The sequence below is a fragment of the Oncorhynchus tshawytscha genome, linkage group LG18 (assembly GCF_018296145.1).
Source record: "Oncorhynchus tshawytscha isolate Ot180627B linkage group LG18, Otsh_v2.0, whole genome shotgun sequence".
NCBI classification, from domain to species: domain Eukaryota; kingdom Metazoa; phylum Chordata; class Actinopteri; order Salmoniformes; family Salmonidae; genus Oncorhynchus; species Oncorhynchus tshawytscha.
In genome coordinates, this window is record NC_056446.1 from 2,755,906 (window position 1) to 2,773,431 (window position 17,526).

At 46.1% G+C, this 17,526-nt stretch overlaps 1 protein-coding gene across 1 annotated transcript in view; it reads right to left on the reverse strand.

The window, feature by feature from the left end:
- Positions 1 to 17,526, reverse strand: part of LOC112219756 — a 466,516-nt gene that overhangs the window by 1,026 nt on the left and 447,964 nt on the right. The gene's annotated exons all lie outside the window — the stretch shown is intronic.

The window sequence follows — 17,526 nt, forward strand, 5'->3', positions numbered from 1 at the left end:
GTAGTGTTAGGACAAAAACCAAAATGAGCACCAAGTTTGGGAAACGCTAATCTGCCCCTTCTGCCCAAGGCAACTTATTTGAAAAGTCATTACGGGCTCTATCAACACTGCGGCTTCAGCATGCTTTTGGTGCACAGTCGACAGCACGCTGGACTTCATGCAAGAGGGTTGAGGGTTCGAAACCTGCTCCCTGCTTGTTTCATTTGAAGTCGTGCACAATTATCAGTTAAACATTAGGTTTATATTGCCCATTCATTCAGTTAGAGACACAGTAGTACATTGGGACCCAAAAGCGTAATCAGTGCTCTAACTCCCTCTTCGTCTTTAGGGCAAATCTGGTCTGTGTGAGGATCCTGTTTTTTCACACCTAGCTCAGCTATTAGACTATTCTTTAGTAAAGGTTGAAAAGTCTATTGTTCAGCTATTAGCCCCCCTCCCCAACTTGCAAAAAATTGATGACTTTTAGTTGAGAGCAAAACCTTTTTATTTTCAATCCTCCCCCCAAAAATCTGAAAACAACTGTTTTATTTTTCATCAAAAATAATTGTTCTGAAAGCAAAAATGAGGCTTCAAAATAAAAACATGTTTTGCAATCAAATATTTTGTAATGGAGCGCAAGACTTTATGCATTTAATTCCCCCAAAATATTTTGAGAACAAAATAGTATTTGAAAACAAGACTCCAATTTAATTTTCACTGTCAACCACCCTCCATTTTGGCCATTTGTTGAGTGTCAGTTTGGCTACAACCAATACAGCCTTTCTTTCCGACACAAAGGAAGTCATCGCTTCAAGATCCAAGGTGGCGTAGCAGTCAATAGTATTTGTCGTATTTGTCCTTCGTCTTGTCGTGTCCCATGTATATATATTTTTATATATTTTTCTTCGCATATCTTTTTATAGTTTTCTAAACCCTTACTTCAAAATACTCTCCTGCAACCCGCCTCACCCAATGTGGTGTGGACCTGCTTTTTCTCTAACATATTTTTCTTTGCCTCTATTACTGGAGCCTCTCCAACATAAACTAGCCAGCTAACGGTCATCACATAACCCCATACCTCGGAAAGCTCTCTCCAGTTTGTACAACGCGATTCAACCAGAGCATACCGGACCTATTTTTCTCTCCATATCCCCGGATTCCTATCGCAAGCTCTGAACCTTCTCACCTTCCGACCTTCGCAGCTAACGTCCCATGAATGCTAGCTGTCTAGAGCACAACGGACTGTTGGCTTACGAGGCCCATCGTATACATTCCGAAGCCACTAGCTAGCAGTCAGCTATCCTTTGCTAGCGGTCATCAGCTACCTTTATCCCGGACAACTCTCGCCAGTCTGTACAGCGCGACTCAAACCAGAGCTAGTCGGACTTATTCTTCTCGATATCTCCGGATTCCTACCACAAGCTCTGAAACAATTTTTAAAAATATTTTTTTCACGTTTTTATTGTTATTTTTTCCCCACCTGGAATTATAGCGGCTAACGACCCCTGAACGCACAGCCGCTAATCTGCGGTCTGCTAGCTATCTAAAGCACATTGGACTGCTGGCTTAAGAGGCCCTTCGGACATGTTTCTTCGGCCACTATACATATTTTGCCAATTGGCCTGGTTTACCACACAGAGCCCTGCTGGTCCGTCCGCTGATGTAACTGCACGAGGGGGCCACACCAGACTTCGCCCCGTCACGTCATCCCTCTAAGGCCTTTCTGTTAGCCTGCTAGCCCCGTGCCGCTAGCTGCCTGAAGCCACGCACTGGACTTGTATGATCACCCGGCTACGCATGCCTTTCCCTAACGTCACCATGCCATGTCGATTGCTGTTCTGGTTTGTAACTATTGTTTTATTTCACTGTAGAGCCTCTAGCACTACTCAACACGCCTCGGCTAACAATTTAGTTCCACCTCCCACACACGCAGTGACATCACCTGGTTTAAATGCTATTTCTAGAGACAATTTCTCTTTCATTATCACTATATGCACAGGTTTACCCCCACTGTATTCACATCGTACTATACCTTTGTATTTACATTATGGCTTGAATATATTCTACCGTGCCCAGAAATCTGCTCCTTTTACTCTCTGTTCTGAACATACTAGGTGTCCAGTTCTGTTAGCCTTTAGCGGTAACCTTATCCTCCTCTGTTCCTCTGGCGATGTAGAGGTTAATCCAGGCCCTGCAGTGTCTACCTCCACTCCCATCCCCCAGGCTCTCTCATTTGTTGACTTCTGCAACCGTAAAAGCCTTGGTTTCATGCATGTTAACATTAGAAGCCTCCTCCCTAAGTTTGTTTTATTCACTGCCCTAGCACACTACACTGATCCGGATGTCCTAGCCGTGTCTGAATCCTGACTTAGGAAGACCACCAAAAACCTTGAAATTTCCATTCCTAACTTTAACATTTTCCGACAAGATAGACGTGCCAAAGGGGGCGGTGTTGCAATTTACTGCAAAGATAACCTGCAGAGTTCTGTCTTACTATCCAGATCTGTACCCAAACAATTTGAGCTTCTACTTCTAAAAATGAACCTTTCCAGAAACAAGTCTCTCACCGTTGCCACTTGCTATAGACCACCCTCTGCCCCCAGCTGTGCCCTCGACACCATATGTGATTTGATTGCCCCCCATCTATCTTCTGAGCTCATGTTGCCTGGTGACCTAAACTGGGACACGCTTAACCCCCTGGCCATCCTACAATCTAAGCTTGATGCCCTCAATCTCACACAATTTATCAATGAACCTACCAGATATAACCCCAAATTCGTAGACACGGGCACCCTCATAGATATCATTCTAACTAACTCACCCTCCAAATACACTTCTGCTGTTTTCAAGCAAGATCTCAGCAATCACTGCCTCATTGCCTTCATCCGTAATGGGCCTGCGAGCAAACGACACTCATCACTGTCAAACGCTCCCTAAAACACTTCTGCGAGCAGGCCTTTCTAATCGACCTGGCCGGGATATCCTGGAATGACATTGACCTCATCCTCAGTAGAGGATGCCTGGTTATTCTTTAAAAGTGCCTTTCTCACCATCTTAAATAAGCATGCCCCATTCAAAAAATGTAGAATCAGGAATAGATATAGCCCTTGGTTCACTCCAAACCTGTCTGCCCTTGACCAGCACAAAAACATCCTGTGGCATTCTGCATTAGCATTGAATATCCCCCGTGATATGCAACTTTTCAGGGAAGTTAGGAACCAATATACACAGGCAGTTAGGAAAGCTAAGGCTAGCTTTTTTAAACAGAAATTTGCATCCTGCAGTACAAACTCAAAAAAGTTCTGGGACACTGTAAAGTCCATGGAGAATAAGAGCACCTGATCCCAGCGACCCACTGCTCTGAGGCTAGGACACACTGTTACAACTGACAAATCCACTATAATTGAGAATTTCAATAAGCATTTCTCTACGGCTGGCCTTGCTTTCCACCTGGCTACCCCTACCCCGGTCAACTGCCCGGCACCCTCCACAGCAACCCGCCCAAGTCCCCACCATTTCTCCTTCACCCATATCCAGATAGCTGATGTTCTGAAAGAGCTGCAAAATCTGGACCCCTACAAATCAGCCGGGCTAGACAATCGGCACCCTCTCCTTCTAAAATTATCTGCCAAAATTGTTGCAACCCCTATTACTAGCCTGTTCAACCTCTCTTTCGTATCGTCTGAGATTCCCAAAGATTGGAAAGCTGCCACGGTCATCCCCCTCTTCAAAGGGGGAGACACTCTAAACCCAAACTGCCACAGACCTACATCTATCCTACCCTGTATCTCTAAGGTCTTCGAAAGCCAAGTCAACAAACAGATTACTGACCATTTTGAATCACATCGTACCTTCTCCGCTATGCAATCTGGTTTCCGAGTTGGTCATGGGTGCACCTCAGCCACGCTCAATCACCACATTCTTATTGGCAGACTCATCAGCCTTGGTTTCTCAAATGATTGCCTCGCCTGGTTCACCAACTACTTCTCTGATAGAGCTCAGTGTGTCAAATCGGAGGGCCTGTTGTCCGGACCTCTGGCAGTCTCTATGGGGGTGCCACAGGGTTCAATTCTCGGGCCGACTCTCTTCTCTGTATACATCAATGATGTCGCTCTTGCTGCTGGTGATTCTCTGATCCACCTCTACGCAGACAACACCATTCTGTATACTTCTGGCCTTTCTTTGGAAACTGTGTTAACTAACCTCCAGACGAGCTTCAATGCCATACAACTCTCCTTCCATGGCCTCCAACTGCTCTTAACTTCTTGACGATACCCATCCCTTTTAAGCTGGATAATTGTCATCAGCAACCGCTGAATAGCATAGCGCCTCAGTCAAATAATATTACTAAAAATATTCATATTCATGAAATCACAAGTGCAATATTGCAAAACACAGTTTAGCCTTTTGTTAATCCACCTGTCGTCTCAGATTTTTAAATTATGCTTTACAGCGAAAGCAATCCAAGTGTTTGTGTAAGTTTATCGATCGCATGACAAAACATTAAGTACACTTAGCATCAGGTAGCTTGGTCACGAAAATCAGAAAAGCAATCAAATGAATCGTTTACCTTTGATGAACTTCGGATGTTTTCACTCACGAGACTCCCAGTTACACAACAAATGTTCCTTTTGTTCCATAAAGATTATTTTAATATCCAAAATACCTCAGTTTGTTTGGCGCATTATGTTCAGAAATCCACAGGAAAGAGCGGTCACGACAACGCAGACAAATTCCAAATAATATCCGTAATGTCCACAGAAACATGTCAAACGTTTTTTATAATCCATCCCCAGGTTGTTTTTAAAATATATAATCGATAATATATCAACTGCAAATGTCTTTCACAGTAGGAGAGGGAAAAGCAATACCTATCCAAACTCTGTTGCGTGAGCAAAACTCATGTGACCACTTGACGCGATGTTATCGTTCTGGCTAATTTTTCAAAATAAAAGCCTGAAACTATGTCTGAAGACTGTTGACACCTTGAGGAAGCGATAGGAAAAGGAATCTGGTTGATATCCCTTTACATGGAGCAATAGGAGGCTATGGAACATGAATTTGTCAAAATAGAAGCCACTTCCTGGTTTGATTTTTCTCAGGGTTTCGTCTGCAATATCAGTTCTGTTATACTCACAGACAATATTTTGACAGTTTTGGAAACTTTAGAGTTTTCTATCCTAATCTGTCAATTATATGCATATTCTAGCATCTGGTCCTTAGAAATAGGCCGTTTACTTTGGGAACGTTATTTTTCCAAACATAAAAATAGTGAGCCCTAGATTCAAGAGGTTAAACGCAAATAAAACTAAATGCATACTATTCAACCGATCGTTGCCCGCACCTGCCCGCCCATCCAGCATCACTACTCTGGATGGCTCTGACTTAGAATACGTGGACAACTACAAATACCTAGGTGTCTGGCTAGACTGTAAAACTCTCCTTCTAGACTCACATTAAGCATCTCCAATCAAAAATTCAATCTAGAATCGGCTTCCTATTTCGCAATAAAGCTTCCTTCACTCATACTGCCAAACATACCCTCGTAAAACTGACCATCCTACCGATCCTTGACTTCGGCGATGTCATCTATAAAATAGCCTCCAACACTCTACTCAGCAAACTGGATGTAGTCTATCACAGTGCCATCCATTTTGTCACCAAAGCCCCATATACTACCCACCACTGCGACCTGTACGCTCTCGTTGGCTGGCCCTCGCTTCATACTCGTCGCCAAACCGGCTGGCTACAGGTTATCAACAAGTCTCTGCTAGGTAAAGCCCCGGCCTATCTCAGCTCGCTGGTCACCATAGCAGCACCCACTCGTAGCACACGCTCCAGCAGGTATATCTCACTGGTCACCCCAAAAGCCAACTCCTCCGTTGGTCGCCTTTCCTTCCAGTTCTCTGCTGCCACTGACTGGAACGAACTGCAAAAAACACTGAAGCTGGAGATTCCCATCTCCCTCACTAGCTTTAAGAACCAGCTGTCAGAGCAGCTCACAGATCAATGCACCTGTTCATAGCCCATCTGTGTACAGCCCATCTATCTACCACATCCCCATACTATATTTATTTATTTTGCTCCTTTTGCACCACAGTATCTCCACTTGCACATCCATCTTTTGCACATCTACCATTCCAGTGTTTAATTGCCATATTGTAATTACTTCGCCATCATGGCCTATTTATTGCCTTAACTCCCTTATTTGCACTCACTGTATATAGACTTGTTTTTTTTCTACTGTATTATTGACTGTATGTTTTGTTCATTCCATGTGTAACTCTGTGTTGTTGTATGTGTAGGACTGCTATGCTTTATCTTGGCCAGGTCGCAGTTGCAAATGAGAACTTGTTCTCCACTAGCCTACCTGGTTAAATAAAGGTGAAATAAATAAAAAAGCGGACACCTACAAAGAAGCTACTACATAGCTAGTAGTTAGCTGCTACGATTCAGTGTCGGTTCATAACATTCTACTATATTACATACAGTTGAAGTCGGACGTTCACATACACCTTAGCCAAATACATTTAAACTCAGTTTTTCACAATGACTGACATTTAATCCTAGTAAAAATTCCCTGTTTTAGGTCAGTATTAACACTTTATTTTAAGAATGTGAAATGTCAGAATAATAGTAGAGAGAATGATGTATTTCAGCTTTTATTTCTTTCATCACATTCCCAATGGGTCATAAGTGTACATACACTCAATTCGTATTTGGTAGCATTGCCATTAAAATTGTTTAACTTGGGTTAAATGTTTCTGGTAGCCTTCCACAAACTTCCCACAATAAGTTGGGTGAATTTTGGCCCATTCCTCCTGACAGAGCTGGTGTAACTGAGTCAGGTTTTTAGGCCTCATTGCTCGCACACGCTTTTTCAGTTCTGCCCACAAATTCTCTATAGGATTGAGGTCAGGGTTTTGTGATGGTAACTCCAATACCTTGACTTTATTGTCCTTAAGCCATTAAATGTATTTGGCTAAGATGTATGTAATCGTTTGACTTCAACTGTGTCTATTGTAGATTCTAGGATACAGCAATGAATAATGTGGAACAAATAAATACCATACAACTTACAATAATGAAAACCACGTGAAACAGCTGTGAAAACCAACCTGGCAATATTTAATATTTTAATACATTAACTTTGATAGTTTTTGGTACAGTTGTCATTTTATTTTCACAGATTTGTTGTACAATCACATTGCAATCATAGACTAAAATTCTGATTATGGTGTGTGGAATTATACCTGTCACTTGTTCTCAACAGGCAGCCAGCCTCCAAAGGGGGACTTGAAGAGTGAGACTGCAAAGTCCAGGCACTGCTGCCCTCTTTGTTTATGTGTTTGTAGTGCTAGAGTTTAGTTAATCTGTGTATCTCACATATTATGTGCCCAGTATGATAGGGCAATAACTTTCTTAGCAGACAATGACAACAACAGTAGCTGTAGATGATGTAATGAAAAGTTGGAGGGTGGTTTGTAATGGAGGACATCAGGTGGATCCACGTCTGGGTTTTGGGCGGAACACCTAGCTCCAGGAGAACAAGAGCAGAGTTATAGGAAACAGGGTAGGAGAGAGACGTAAACAAGCAAACACACAGGAGAAAATTTGATGGATTAGTGCGGTGTTACAAAATAAATTAACAGCGGGCAATCTCAGTCCATGCCTGAAACCCACATCAGGTGAGGTTTCAGTGATCTGAAAGTACGTTATTCAAAAAGAGCAATAGACAAACAACAACACTAAGTCAATCACAAATTTGAAAGACTACAGTATATGCAATAATTGTATGTACAATTGCATCGTTTACCTCAGTCAACAGCTTATATCCGTACTCGGCCTGGATACTGATGTTGTTTGCAAAGATAATTACCTTCAGGTTGTTCTCCCACCCTTCCTGGTATCAAAAGACTTGCCCATGGCAGTCTTGTTGGTCTGGTTGGTCAATTCACCAAACATGGAGGAGGGAGTAGGAAAGCGATATGTATTAACAATGTAAGATATTGAAATATGTTTGATCATGTGCCATGGAAAAACAAATTGTAAAAGATAAATAAAACAAACCATTGGTGACAGAAAATAACCCACAACATACATACCCCAACCAGAAGCCATGGATTACAGGCAACATTCACACTGAGCTAAAGGGTAGAGCTGCCACTTTCAAGTAGCGTGACTCTAACCTGGAAGCTTATAAGAAATCCCGCTATGCCCACAAACGAACCATCAAACAGGCAAAGGGTCAATAAAAGACTAAAAATGAATGGTACTACACCGGCTCCAATGCTCGTTGGATGTGGCAGGGCTTGCAAACCATTAAAGACTACAAACGGAAGCACAGCCGAGAGCTGCCCAGTGACACAAGCCTACCAGACGAGCTGAAAAAGTTCTATGCTCGCTTCGAGGCAAGTAACACTGAAACATGCATTAGAGCATCAGCTGTTCTGGATGACTGTGTGATCATGCTCTCCGTAGCCAATGTGAGTAATACCTTTAAACATGTCAATATTCACAAGGCTGCAGGCCAGACTGATTACCAGGACGTGTACTCCGAGCATGCGAACTGGCAAGTGTCTTCACTGACAGTTTCAACCTCTCCCTGAGTCTGTAATACACAAAACATGTTTCAAGCAGACCATCATAGTCCCTGTGCCCAAGAACACTAAAGAAACCTGCCTAAATGACTACCGACCCGTAGCTCTCATGTCTGTAGTCATGAAGTGCTTTGAAAGGCTGGTCAAGGCTCACATCAACACCATTATCCCAGAAACCCTAGACCCACTCCAATTTGCATACCGCACCAACAGATCCACAGATGATGCAATCTCTATTGCCCTCCACACTGCCCTTTTCCACCTGGACAAAAGGAACACCTATGTGAAAAATGCTGTTCATTGACTACAGCCCAGTGTTCAAAACCATAGTGCCCTCAAGGCTCATCACTAAGCTAAGGCCCCTGGGACTAAACACCTCCCTCTGCAACTGGATCCTGGACTTCCTGACGGGCCTCCCCAAGGTGGTAAAGGTAGGTAACACATCCGTCACACTGATTCTCAACACAGGGGCCCCTCAGGGATGCGTGCTCAGCCCCCTCCTATACTCCCTGTTCACTCATAACTGCACGGCCAGGCCCGACTCCAACACCATCATTACATTTGCCGATGACACAACAGTGGTAGGCCTGATCAACGACAACAACGAGACAGCCCATAAGGATGAGGTCAGAGACCTGGCCGTGTTGTTGTCCTGGCACCACCTATCCCTCAACGTGATCAAGACAAAGGAGATGATTGTGAACTACAGGAAAAATAAGACCGAGCACAACCCCATTCTCATCGACGGGGCTGCAGTGTAGCAGGTTGACAGCTTCAAGTTCCTTGGTGTCCACATCACCAACAAACTAACATGGTCCAAGCACACCAAGACAGTCGTGAAGCGGGCACGACAAAACCTATTCCCCCTCAGGAGACTGGAAAGATTTGGCATAGGTCCTCAGATCCTCAAAAGGTTCTACCGCTGCTCCATCGAGAGCATCCTGGCTGGTTGCATCACTGCCTGCTATGGCAACTGCTCGGCCTCCGACCACAAGGCCCGACAGAGGGTAGTGTGAACTGCCCAGTACATCACTGGGGCCAAGCATCCTGCCATCCAGGACCTCTATACCAGGCGGTCAGAGGAATGCCCTAAAAATTGTCAAAGACTCTAGCCACCGTAGTGGCCGGAGTGCCAAGTCTAGGTCCAAGAGGCTTCTAAACAGCTTTTACCTCCAAGCCATAAGACTCCTGAACATCTAGTCAAATGACTACCCAGACTATTTGCATTGCCCCCCCCCCCTCCACACCACTGCCACTCTCTGTTGTCGTCAATGCATAGTCACTTTAATAACTCTACCTACATGTACATACTACCTCAACTAACCGGTGCCCCCGCATATTGTCTCTGTACCAGCTCCCCCCTCTATATATTGTATTTTTTTACTGCTGCTCTTTAATTACTTGTTACTTTTATCTCTTCTTATCCATATTTTTTTTTTAAACTGAACTGTTAGTTAGGGCCTCGTAAGTAAGCATTTCACTGTAAGGTCTACACCTGTTGTATTCGGAAATGTGACAAATAAAAGTTGATTTGACTTGACTTCACACAAGGCGCCAGTGTAGAAAGTAGGATTGTAGCTTTTATTGCATAGATAGTTTAGTACTGGTGACCACAGTTGGACCTATTATTGGACAGTTCACAGTTAAGTTTAGTGTAGAACAATCTTGTCTACCATTCGGCTTTCTCCGAAACAATTTAGACTAGGAACGAGGTTAGTGTCGAATGCAAGGTCAGCAGGAAGTAGGAATCTCAAACCGAGGCATCATGGGAAGAGGGAAGGATCTTGGCAGAATGGGATAGTATGAGATAGTGAGATGAGGCCTGGTCCAGGACCGGTGGAAAATTCCCGATCGTGTGTGACATTCAGACTGGAGGTGTGTACTCACCTCTGGAACACACTCCTATAACTCAGGAGTGGGACAGTCTTGAGGGGAGAAGAATGTGATGAAGCCATATGAATGGAGCTTTTGATTCCAGATAAAGCGATAACATCAGCAAAGGCCCAAACAGCATGTTACTGTGTTTATGTGTTTTAGCTTTTATGGGGATTGAGTGGGTAAAAAGGCAAAGGAATAGTTTATTTAAATGTGAGACACCTAGTTTGGTAACTGTATTTTCATTTTGTCTTTGATTGACACCGTAAGAAATCATTTCTGTCTAATGTAATATGCGAGACACCAAGCTTTGCTAGGGTGTATTGTTACTTTTTTATTGGCACGAGTTTGATTGATACTTGGTTTTGATTGAAACTTTACTTATTTGATTGACAGGTGGGTGCTGTATGAGGGGATCAACTACCGGGGTGCTCAGATTCTGCTGAAGCCCGGCGAGGTGCCTGATTGGTGCACGTTCAGTAGCTGGCAAGCAAATTGGACCCCCGCGCCCACTTATCCAGGTGAAAAGCCATCTCAAATGTGATTATGTGATTATGTGGGGCACACAGAGATTAAGGCCAGGATTCAATCCAAGGCGCGTTAATAGAGCTGCACGCTATAACAGACATTTAAAGGGAATTTACGCTTGCAAGCAAAATGCGAGCTCTACAAATGTCAGGAAAAAAACACTTTTTAAAAGGTGCTTTTTCAGCTATCTAGTGCACTGCTCTGTAACGGGCCTAGGATTGAATCCATGCCTAAGCCTATTAATGGGTTTGCAAAATGTTCTCCAATGTTGTGAGCAAAGGCCCTGGATGGCAGACATACAACACATGGCCAAAAGTATGTGAACACCTGCTCGTCAAAAATCTGGGCATTAATATGGAGTTGGTCCCCTCTATGCTGCTATAACAGCCTCCACTCTTCTGGGAAGGCTTTCCACAAGATGTTGGAATATTGCTGCAGGGACTTGCTTCCATTCAGCCACAATAGCTTTAGTGAAGTCGAGCACTGATGTTGGGCGATTAGGCCTGGCTCGCAGTCGGCGTTCCAATTCATCCCAAAGGTGTTCGATGGGTTTGATGTCAGGGCTTTAGGCAGGCCAGTCAAGTTCATCCACATTGATCTCGACAAACCATTTCTGTACGGACTTCGCTTTGTGCACAAGGGCTTTTTACATGCTGAAACAGGAGAGGGCCTTCCGCAAACAAAGTTGGAGGCACAGAATCATCTACAATGTCACTGTATGGTCTAGCGTTAAGATTTCCCTTCACTAAGGGACCTAGACAAACCATAACAAACAGCCCCAGACCATTATTTCTCCTACATCGTTCCAGCCAATGATGGGCATTGTGCTTGGGGATCTCAGGCTTGTGTGCGGCTGCTTGGCCATGGAAACCCACTTCATGACACTCCCGACGAACACATTGAAAGTCGCTGAGCTCTTCAGTAAGGCAATTTTACTGCCAATGTTTGTCTATGGAGATTGCATGGCTGTGTGCTCAATTTTATACACCTGTCAGCAACGGGTGTGGCTGAAATAACCAAATCCACACATTTGAAGGGGTGTCCATATACTTTTACATATATAGTGTTTTTTGAGGGCATTTTGAACAGAGAACTACCTGTGGTTTAAAGACAGTAAACAGAGGCACTGTGAGTGTGTGCCTGTCTGCTTGTGTGTGTGTGTGTCTGTGTGTGTGTATCCATATCCATGCATGTCCATTTGTGTGTATATCCATGCGTGTGTGTGTGTGTTACCTGAGCAGCGACAGGTGTACTTCCGGTTGATATGGACGACGTCAATCTGATGCGTATCCAGACAATGGAGGAGAAGGGCAGAGTCAAACAGATCTGGATCTATCAGGACGGACATCTCCACCGGCAAGTATGTTAGCTACCATTGTCATGGCAACGGGGTGTTCAGAGGAGTAGGTGGACAGGCCAGGAAAGCCCTAAATTTAGTGCTGTGGCATATCAAGCTTTTAAGCAGTGTCACGCCCTGGTCTTAGTATTTTGTGTTTATATATTTATTTGGTCAGGCCAGGGTGTGACATGGGTTTATTTTGTGTTGTGTTTTTGTATTGGGGTTTTAGTAGGTATTGGGATTGTGGCTGAGTAGGGGTGTCTAGCATAGTCTATGGCTGCCTGAGGCGGTTCTCAATCAGAGGCAGGTGATTCTCGTTGTCTCTGATTGGGAACCATATTTAGGTAGCCCGGGTTTCACTGTGTGTTGGTGGGTGATTTTTCATGTCTCTGTGTGTGTTAGCACAAGATAGACTGTTTAGGTTTTCATGTTTTGTTGTTTTGTTTTGTTTGTTTTTTTGTTTTGTTTGTTTTTTTCTTCAGCATTAAATATGTATCTAACTTACCACGCTGCATTTTGGTCCGACTCTCTTTCAACAGAAGAAAGCTGTAACAGAATCACCCACCACAACTGGACCAAGCAGCGTGGTGACAGGCAGCGACAGCAACAGCAGCGAAAAGAGGAATGGACATGGGAGGACGTTATGGACAGCAAGAGTATAGAGTATACGACTTGGGAGGAAATAGACAGGTGGGCGGTCGACCCAGAGAGAGTGCCGGAGCCCGCCTGGGATTCGCTGGAGTCGAAGAGAAAAGCACGGCGGCGCAGAAGGAAGCCCGAGAGTCAGCCCCAAAAATGTATTGGGGGGCTCAGGGAGAGTGCGGCAGAGTCAAACCTGAGCCAACTCCCCTGTTTATCGTGAGGAGCAGCGATCACAGGACTTCTGGACGGGGAGGAGATATTGGACGGAAAAGGACCCTGGACACAGCCTGGAGAATATCGCCGCCCCAAAGAAGAACTGGAGGCGGCGAAAGCGGAAAGGCGCTGGTATGAAGAGGCAGCACGGCGACGGGATGGAAGCCAGAGAGTCCGCCCCAAAAATGTATTGGGGGGGGGGCTCAGGGAGAGTGTGGCAGAGTCAGGGTTCAGACCTGAGCCAACTCCCCCTGTTTATCGTGAGGAGCCAAGGAGGAGACCAGAGCCGGTGTTGGAGGTGAGTGAAGCAGAGACTGTGAAGGAGTTAATGGGGAAAGTGGAGGAGAGAGTTATGAGGGAGTTGCTAGTTTGGTGCTTTAGGTATGATATTTGTCCGACGGAGCGTGTCGGGGATTTGATGGCACCTGGGTCAGCGCTCCATACTCGTCCTGAGGTGCGTGTTAGTCGGCTGGTGAAGAGTGTGCCAGCCTCACACACTAGGCCTCCTGTGTACCTACCTAGCCTTGCACGTCCTGTGCCAGTCCTGCTCTCAGGCTCTCCAGTACACCTTCACGGTCCGGTCCATCCTGTGCCACCTTCACACACCAGTTCTCCGGTGGCAGCTCCCCGCACCAGGCTTCCTGTGCGTGTCCTCGGTTCAGTACCACCAGTGCCAGCACCACGCACCAGGCCTTCAGTGCGCCTCGCCTGTTCAGCGCTGTCAGAGCCTTTCTCCTCTCCAGCGCTGCCGGAGTCTCCCGCCTGTTCAGTGCAGCCAGAGCCTTCCTCCTCTACAGCGCTGCTGGAGTCTCCCGCCTGTTCAGCGCAGCCAGAGCCTTCCTCCTCTACAGCGCTGCTGGAGTCTCCTGCCTGTTCAGCGCAGCCAGAGCTGCCAGCCTGCATGGAGCAGCCAGAGCTGCCAGTCTACATGGAGCAGCCTGAGCTGCCAGCCTGGAGCAGCCTGAGCCAGCCTGCATGGAGCAGCCTGAGCTGCCAGCCTGCATGGAGCAGCCTGAGCTGCCAGCCTGCATGGAGCAGCCAGAGCTGCCAGTCTACATGGAGCAGCCTGAGCTGCCAGTCTGCATGGAGCAGCCAGAGCTGCCAGTCTGCATGGAGCCGCCAGTCTGCATGGAGCAGCCAGAGCTGCCAGTCTGCATGGAGCAGCCAGAGCTGCCAGTCTGCATGAAGCTGCCAGAGCTGCCAGTCTGCATGAAGCAGCCAGAGCTGCCAGTCTGCATGAAGCAGCCAGAGCTGCCAGTCTACATGGAGCAGCCTGAGCTGCCAGTCTGCATGGAGCAGCCAGAGCTGTCAGTCTGCATGGAGCCGCCAGTCTGCATGGTGCAGCCAGAGCTGCCAGTCTGCATGAAGCAGCCAGAGCTGCCAGTCTGCATGGAGCAGCCAGAGCTGCCAGTCTGCATGGAGCAGCCAGAGCTGCCAGTCTGCATGGAGCAGCCAGAGCTGCCAGTCTGCATGGAGCAGCCAGAGCTGTTAGTCTGCATGGAGCAGCCAGAGCTGCCAGTCTGCATGGAGCAGCTAGAACCGCCAGTCAGCCATGATCTTCCAGATCCGCCAGTCAGCCAGGATCCACCAGTCAGCCAGGATCTTCCAGATCCGGCAGTCAGCCATGATCCTCCAGATCCGCCTACTACCTGCCTGAGTTTCCTCTCAATACTGGGCTTCCTCTCGGTACTAGTCATCCTCTCAGTCCCGAGCTTCCCCTCAGTCCCGAGCTTCCCCTCAGTCCCGAGCTTCCCCTCAGTCCTGTGCTTCTACATCAGTCCCGAGCTTCCCCTCAGTTCCGTGCTTCTACATCAGTCCCGAGCTGCCCCTCAGTCCAGTGGGGTCCTTGGTGAGGGTTATTAGGCCTAGGTCGGCGGCGAGGGTCGCCAATCAAAGGACGCGTTACAGGGGGACTAAGACTTGGTTGGAGTGGGGTCCACGTCCCGAGCCGGAGCCGCCACCCTCCCCTATGGGTTTTAGTGTGCGGCCGGGAGTCCGCACCTTGGGGAGGGGGTGTTCTGTCATGCCCTGGTCTTAGTATTTTGTGTTTATATATTTATTTGGTCAGGCCAGGGTGTGACATGGGTTTATTTTGTGTTGTGTTATTGTATTGGGGTTTTAGTAGGTATTGGGATTGTGGCTGAGTAGGGGTGTCTAGCATAGTCTATGGCTGCCTGAGGCGGTTCTCAATCAGAGGCAGGTGATTCTCGTTGTCTCTGATTGGGAACCATATTTAGGTAGCCTGTGTTTCACTGTGTGTTGGTGGGTGATTGTTCATGTCTCTGTGTGTGTTAACACAAGACAGACTGTTTAGGTTTTCACGTTACGGTTGTTGTTTTGTTTGTTTTTTCTTCTTCATTAAATATGTATCTAACTTACCACGCTGCATTTTGGTCCGACTCTCTTTCAACGGAAAAAGCCGTAACAAGCAGGGGTATTTCAATCTTAGCCTGGAGTAGTTGGTTTTCTGCTCTATCTGATAATGAATTGCACACACCAGGTATCTGAGTTCTAATCAGTCCTTGATTGGAGGGGAAAAATACAAATCAGCAGTGGAACTAGATTCGAGGTCCAGATATAAATATCCCTGCACTAGAACCATCTTTGTAGGGTTTTGCGCAAAAATGGTTGTCAGACGCAGTTCTTGGTTAATACATTTTTCCTTGGGGATTTGTTAAGTATTCTACCTATTTAGTAGTCTATGTCTCGGGCGTGGGCTGCACCTTCACCTACTTATAAACTCAGCAACAAGAAAAAAAATCCTCTCACAGTCAACTGCGTTTATATATTATAAGCCAAGCTCTTTTTTCTCATGTGCCTTGTTCATGTTCAGTCTCATCTTGATTGATAATAGAAATATGCAATTATATTTCATATTATTACAAATACATCTACAAACACAGCAAAAAAAGAAACGTCCTATCACTGTCAACTGCGTTTATTTTCAGCAAACTTAACGTGTTAACATTTGTATGAACATAACAAGATTCAACAACTGACACATAAAATGAACAAGTTCCGCAGACATGTGACTAACAGAAATGGAATAATGTGTCCCTGAACAAAGGGGGGGAGGGTCAAAATCAAAACTAACAGTCAGTATCTGGTGTGGCCACCAGCTGCATTAAGTACTGCAGTGCATCTCCTCCTCATGGACTGCACCAGATTTGCGCATACTTGCTGTGAGATGTTACCCCACTGTTCCACCAAGGCACCTGCAAGTTCTCTGACATTTCTGGGGGGAATGGCCATAGTCCTCACCCTCCGATCCAACAGGTCCCAGACGTGCTCAAAGGGATTGAGATCCTGGCTCTTCGATGGCCATGGCAGAACATTGACATTCCTGTCTTGCAGGAAATCACGCACAGAATGAGCAGTTTGGCTGGTGGCATTGTCATGCTGGAGGATCATGTCAGTATAAGCCTGCAGGAAGGGCACCACATGAGGGAGGAGGATGTCTTCGCTGTAACGCACAGCGTTGAGATTGCCTGCAATGACAACAAGCTCAGTCCGATGATGCTGTGACACACCGCCCCAGACCATGAGGACCCTCCCCATCCAAATCAATCCCGCTCCAGAGTACAGGCCTCGGTGTAACGCTCTTTCCTCAGACGATAAACTCGAATCCGACCATCAACCCTGGTGAGACAAAACCATGACTCGTCAGTGAAGAGCACTTTTTACCAGTCCTGTCTGGTCCAGTGACGGTGGTTTGTGCCCATAGGCAACGTTGTTGCCGGTGATGTCTGGTGAGGACCTGCCTAACAACAGGCCTACAAGCCCTCAGTCCAGCCTCTCTCAGCCTATTGCGGACAGTCTGAGCACTGATGGAGGGATTGTTCGTTCCTGGTGTAACTCGGGCAGTTGTTGTTGCCATCCTGTACCTGTCCCACAGGTGTGATGTTCGGATGTACCGATCCTGTGCAAGTGTTGATACACGTGGTATGCCACTGCGAGGACGATCAGCTGTCTGTTCTGTCTCCCTGTAGCGCTGTCTTAGGCGTTTCACAGTATGGACATTGCAATTTATTGCAATTTATTGCCTGCCGTCCTCATGCCTCCTTGCAGCATGCCTACGGCACGTTCACGCAGATCAGGGACCCTGGGCATCATTCTTTTTGTGTTTCTCAGAGTCAGTAGAAAGGCCTCTTTAGTGCCCTAAGTTTTCATAACTGTAACCTTAATTGCCTACCGTCTGTAAGCTGTTAGTGTCTTAACTTCTTATGGTATGCCAAAAGCCAGGGAAAATGCAGCGCGGCCAATTCAAATAAATCATATTAAAATCAAACGTTCATTAAATCACACAAGTAAGATACTAAATTAAAGCTACACTCGTTGTGAATCCAGCCA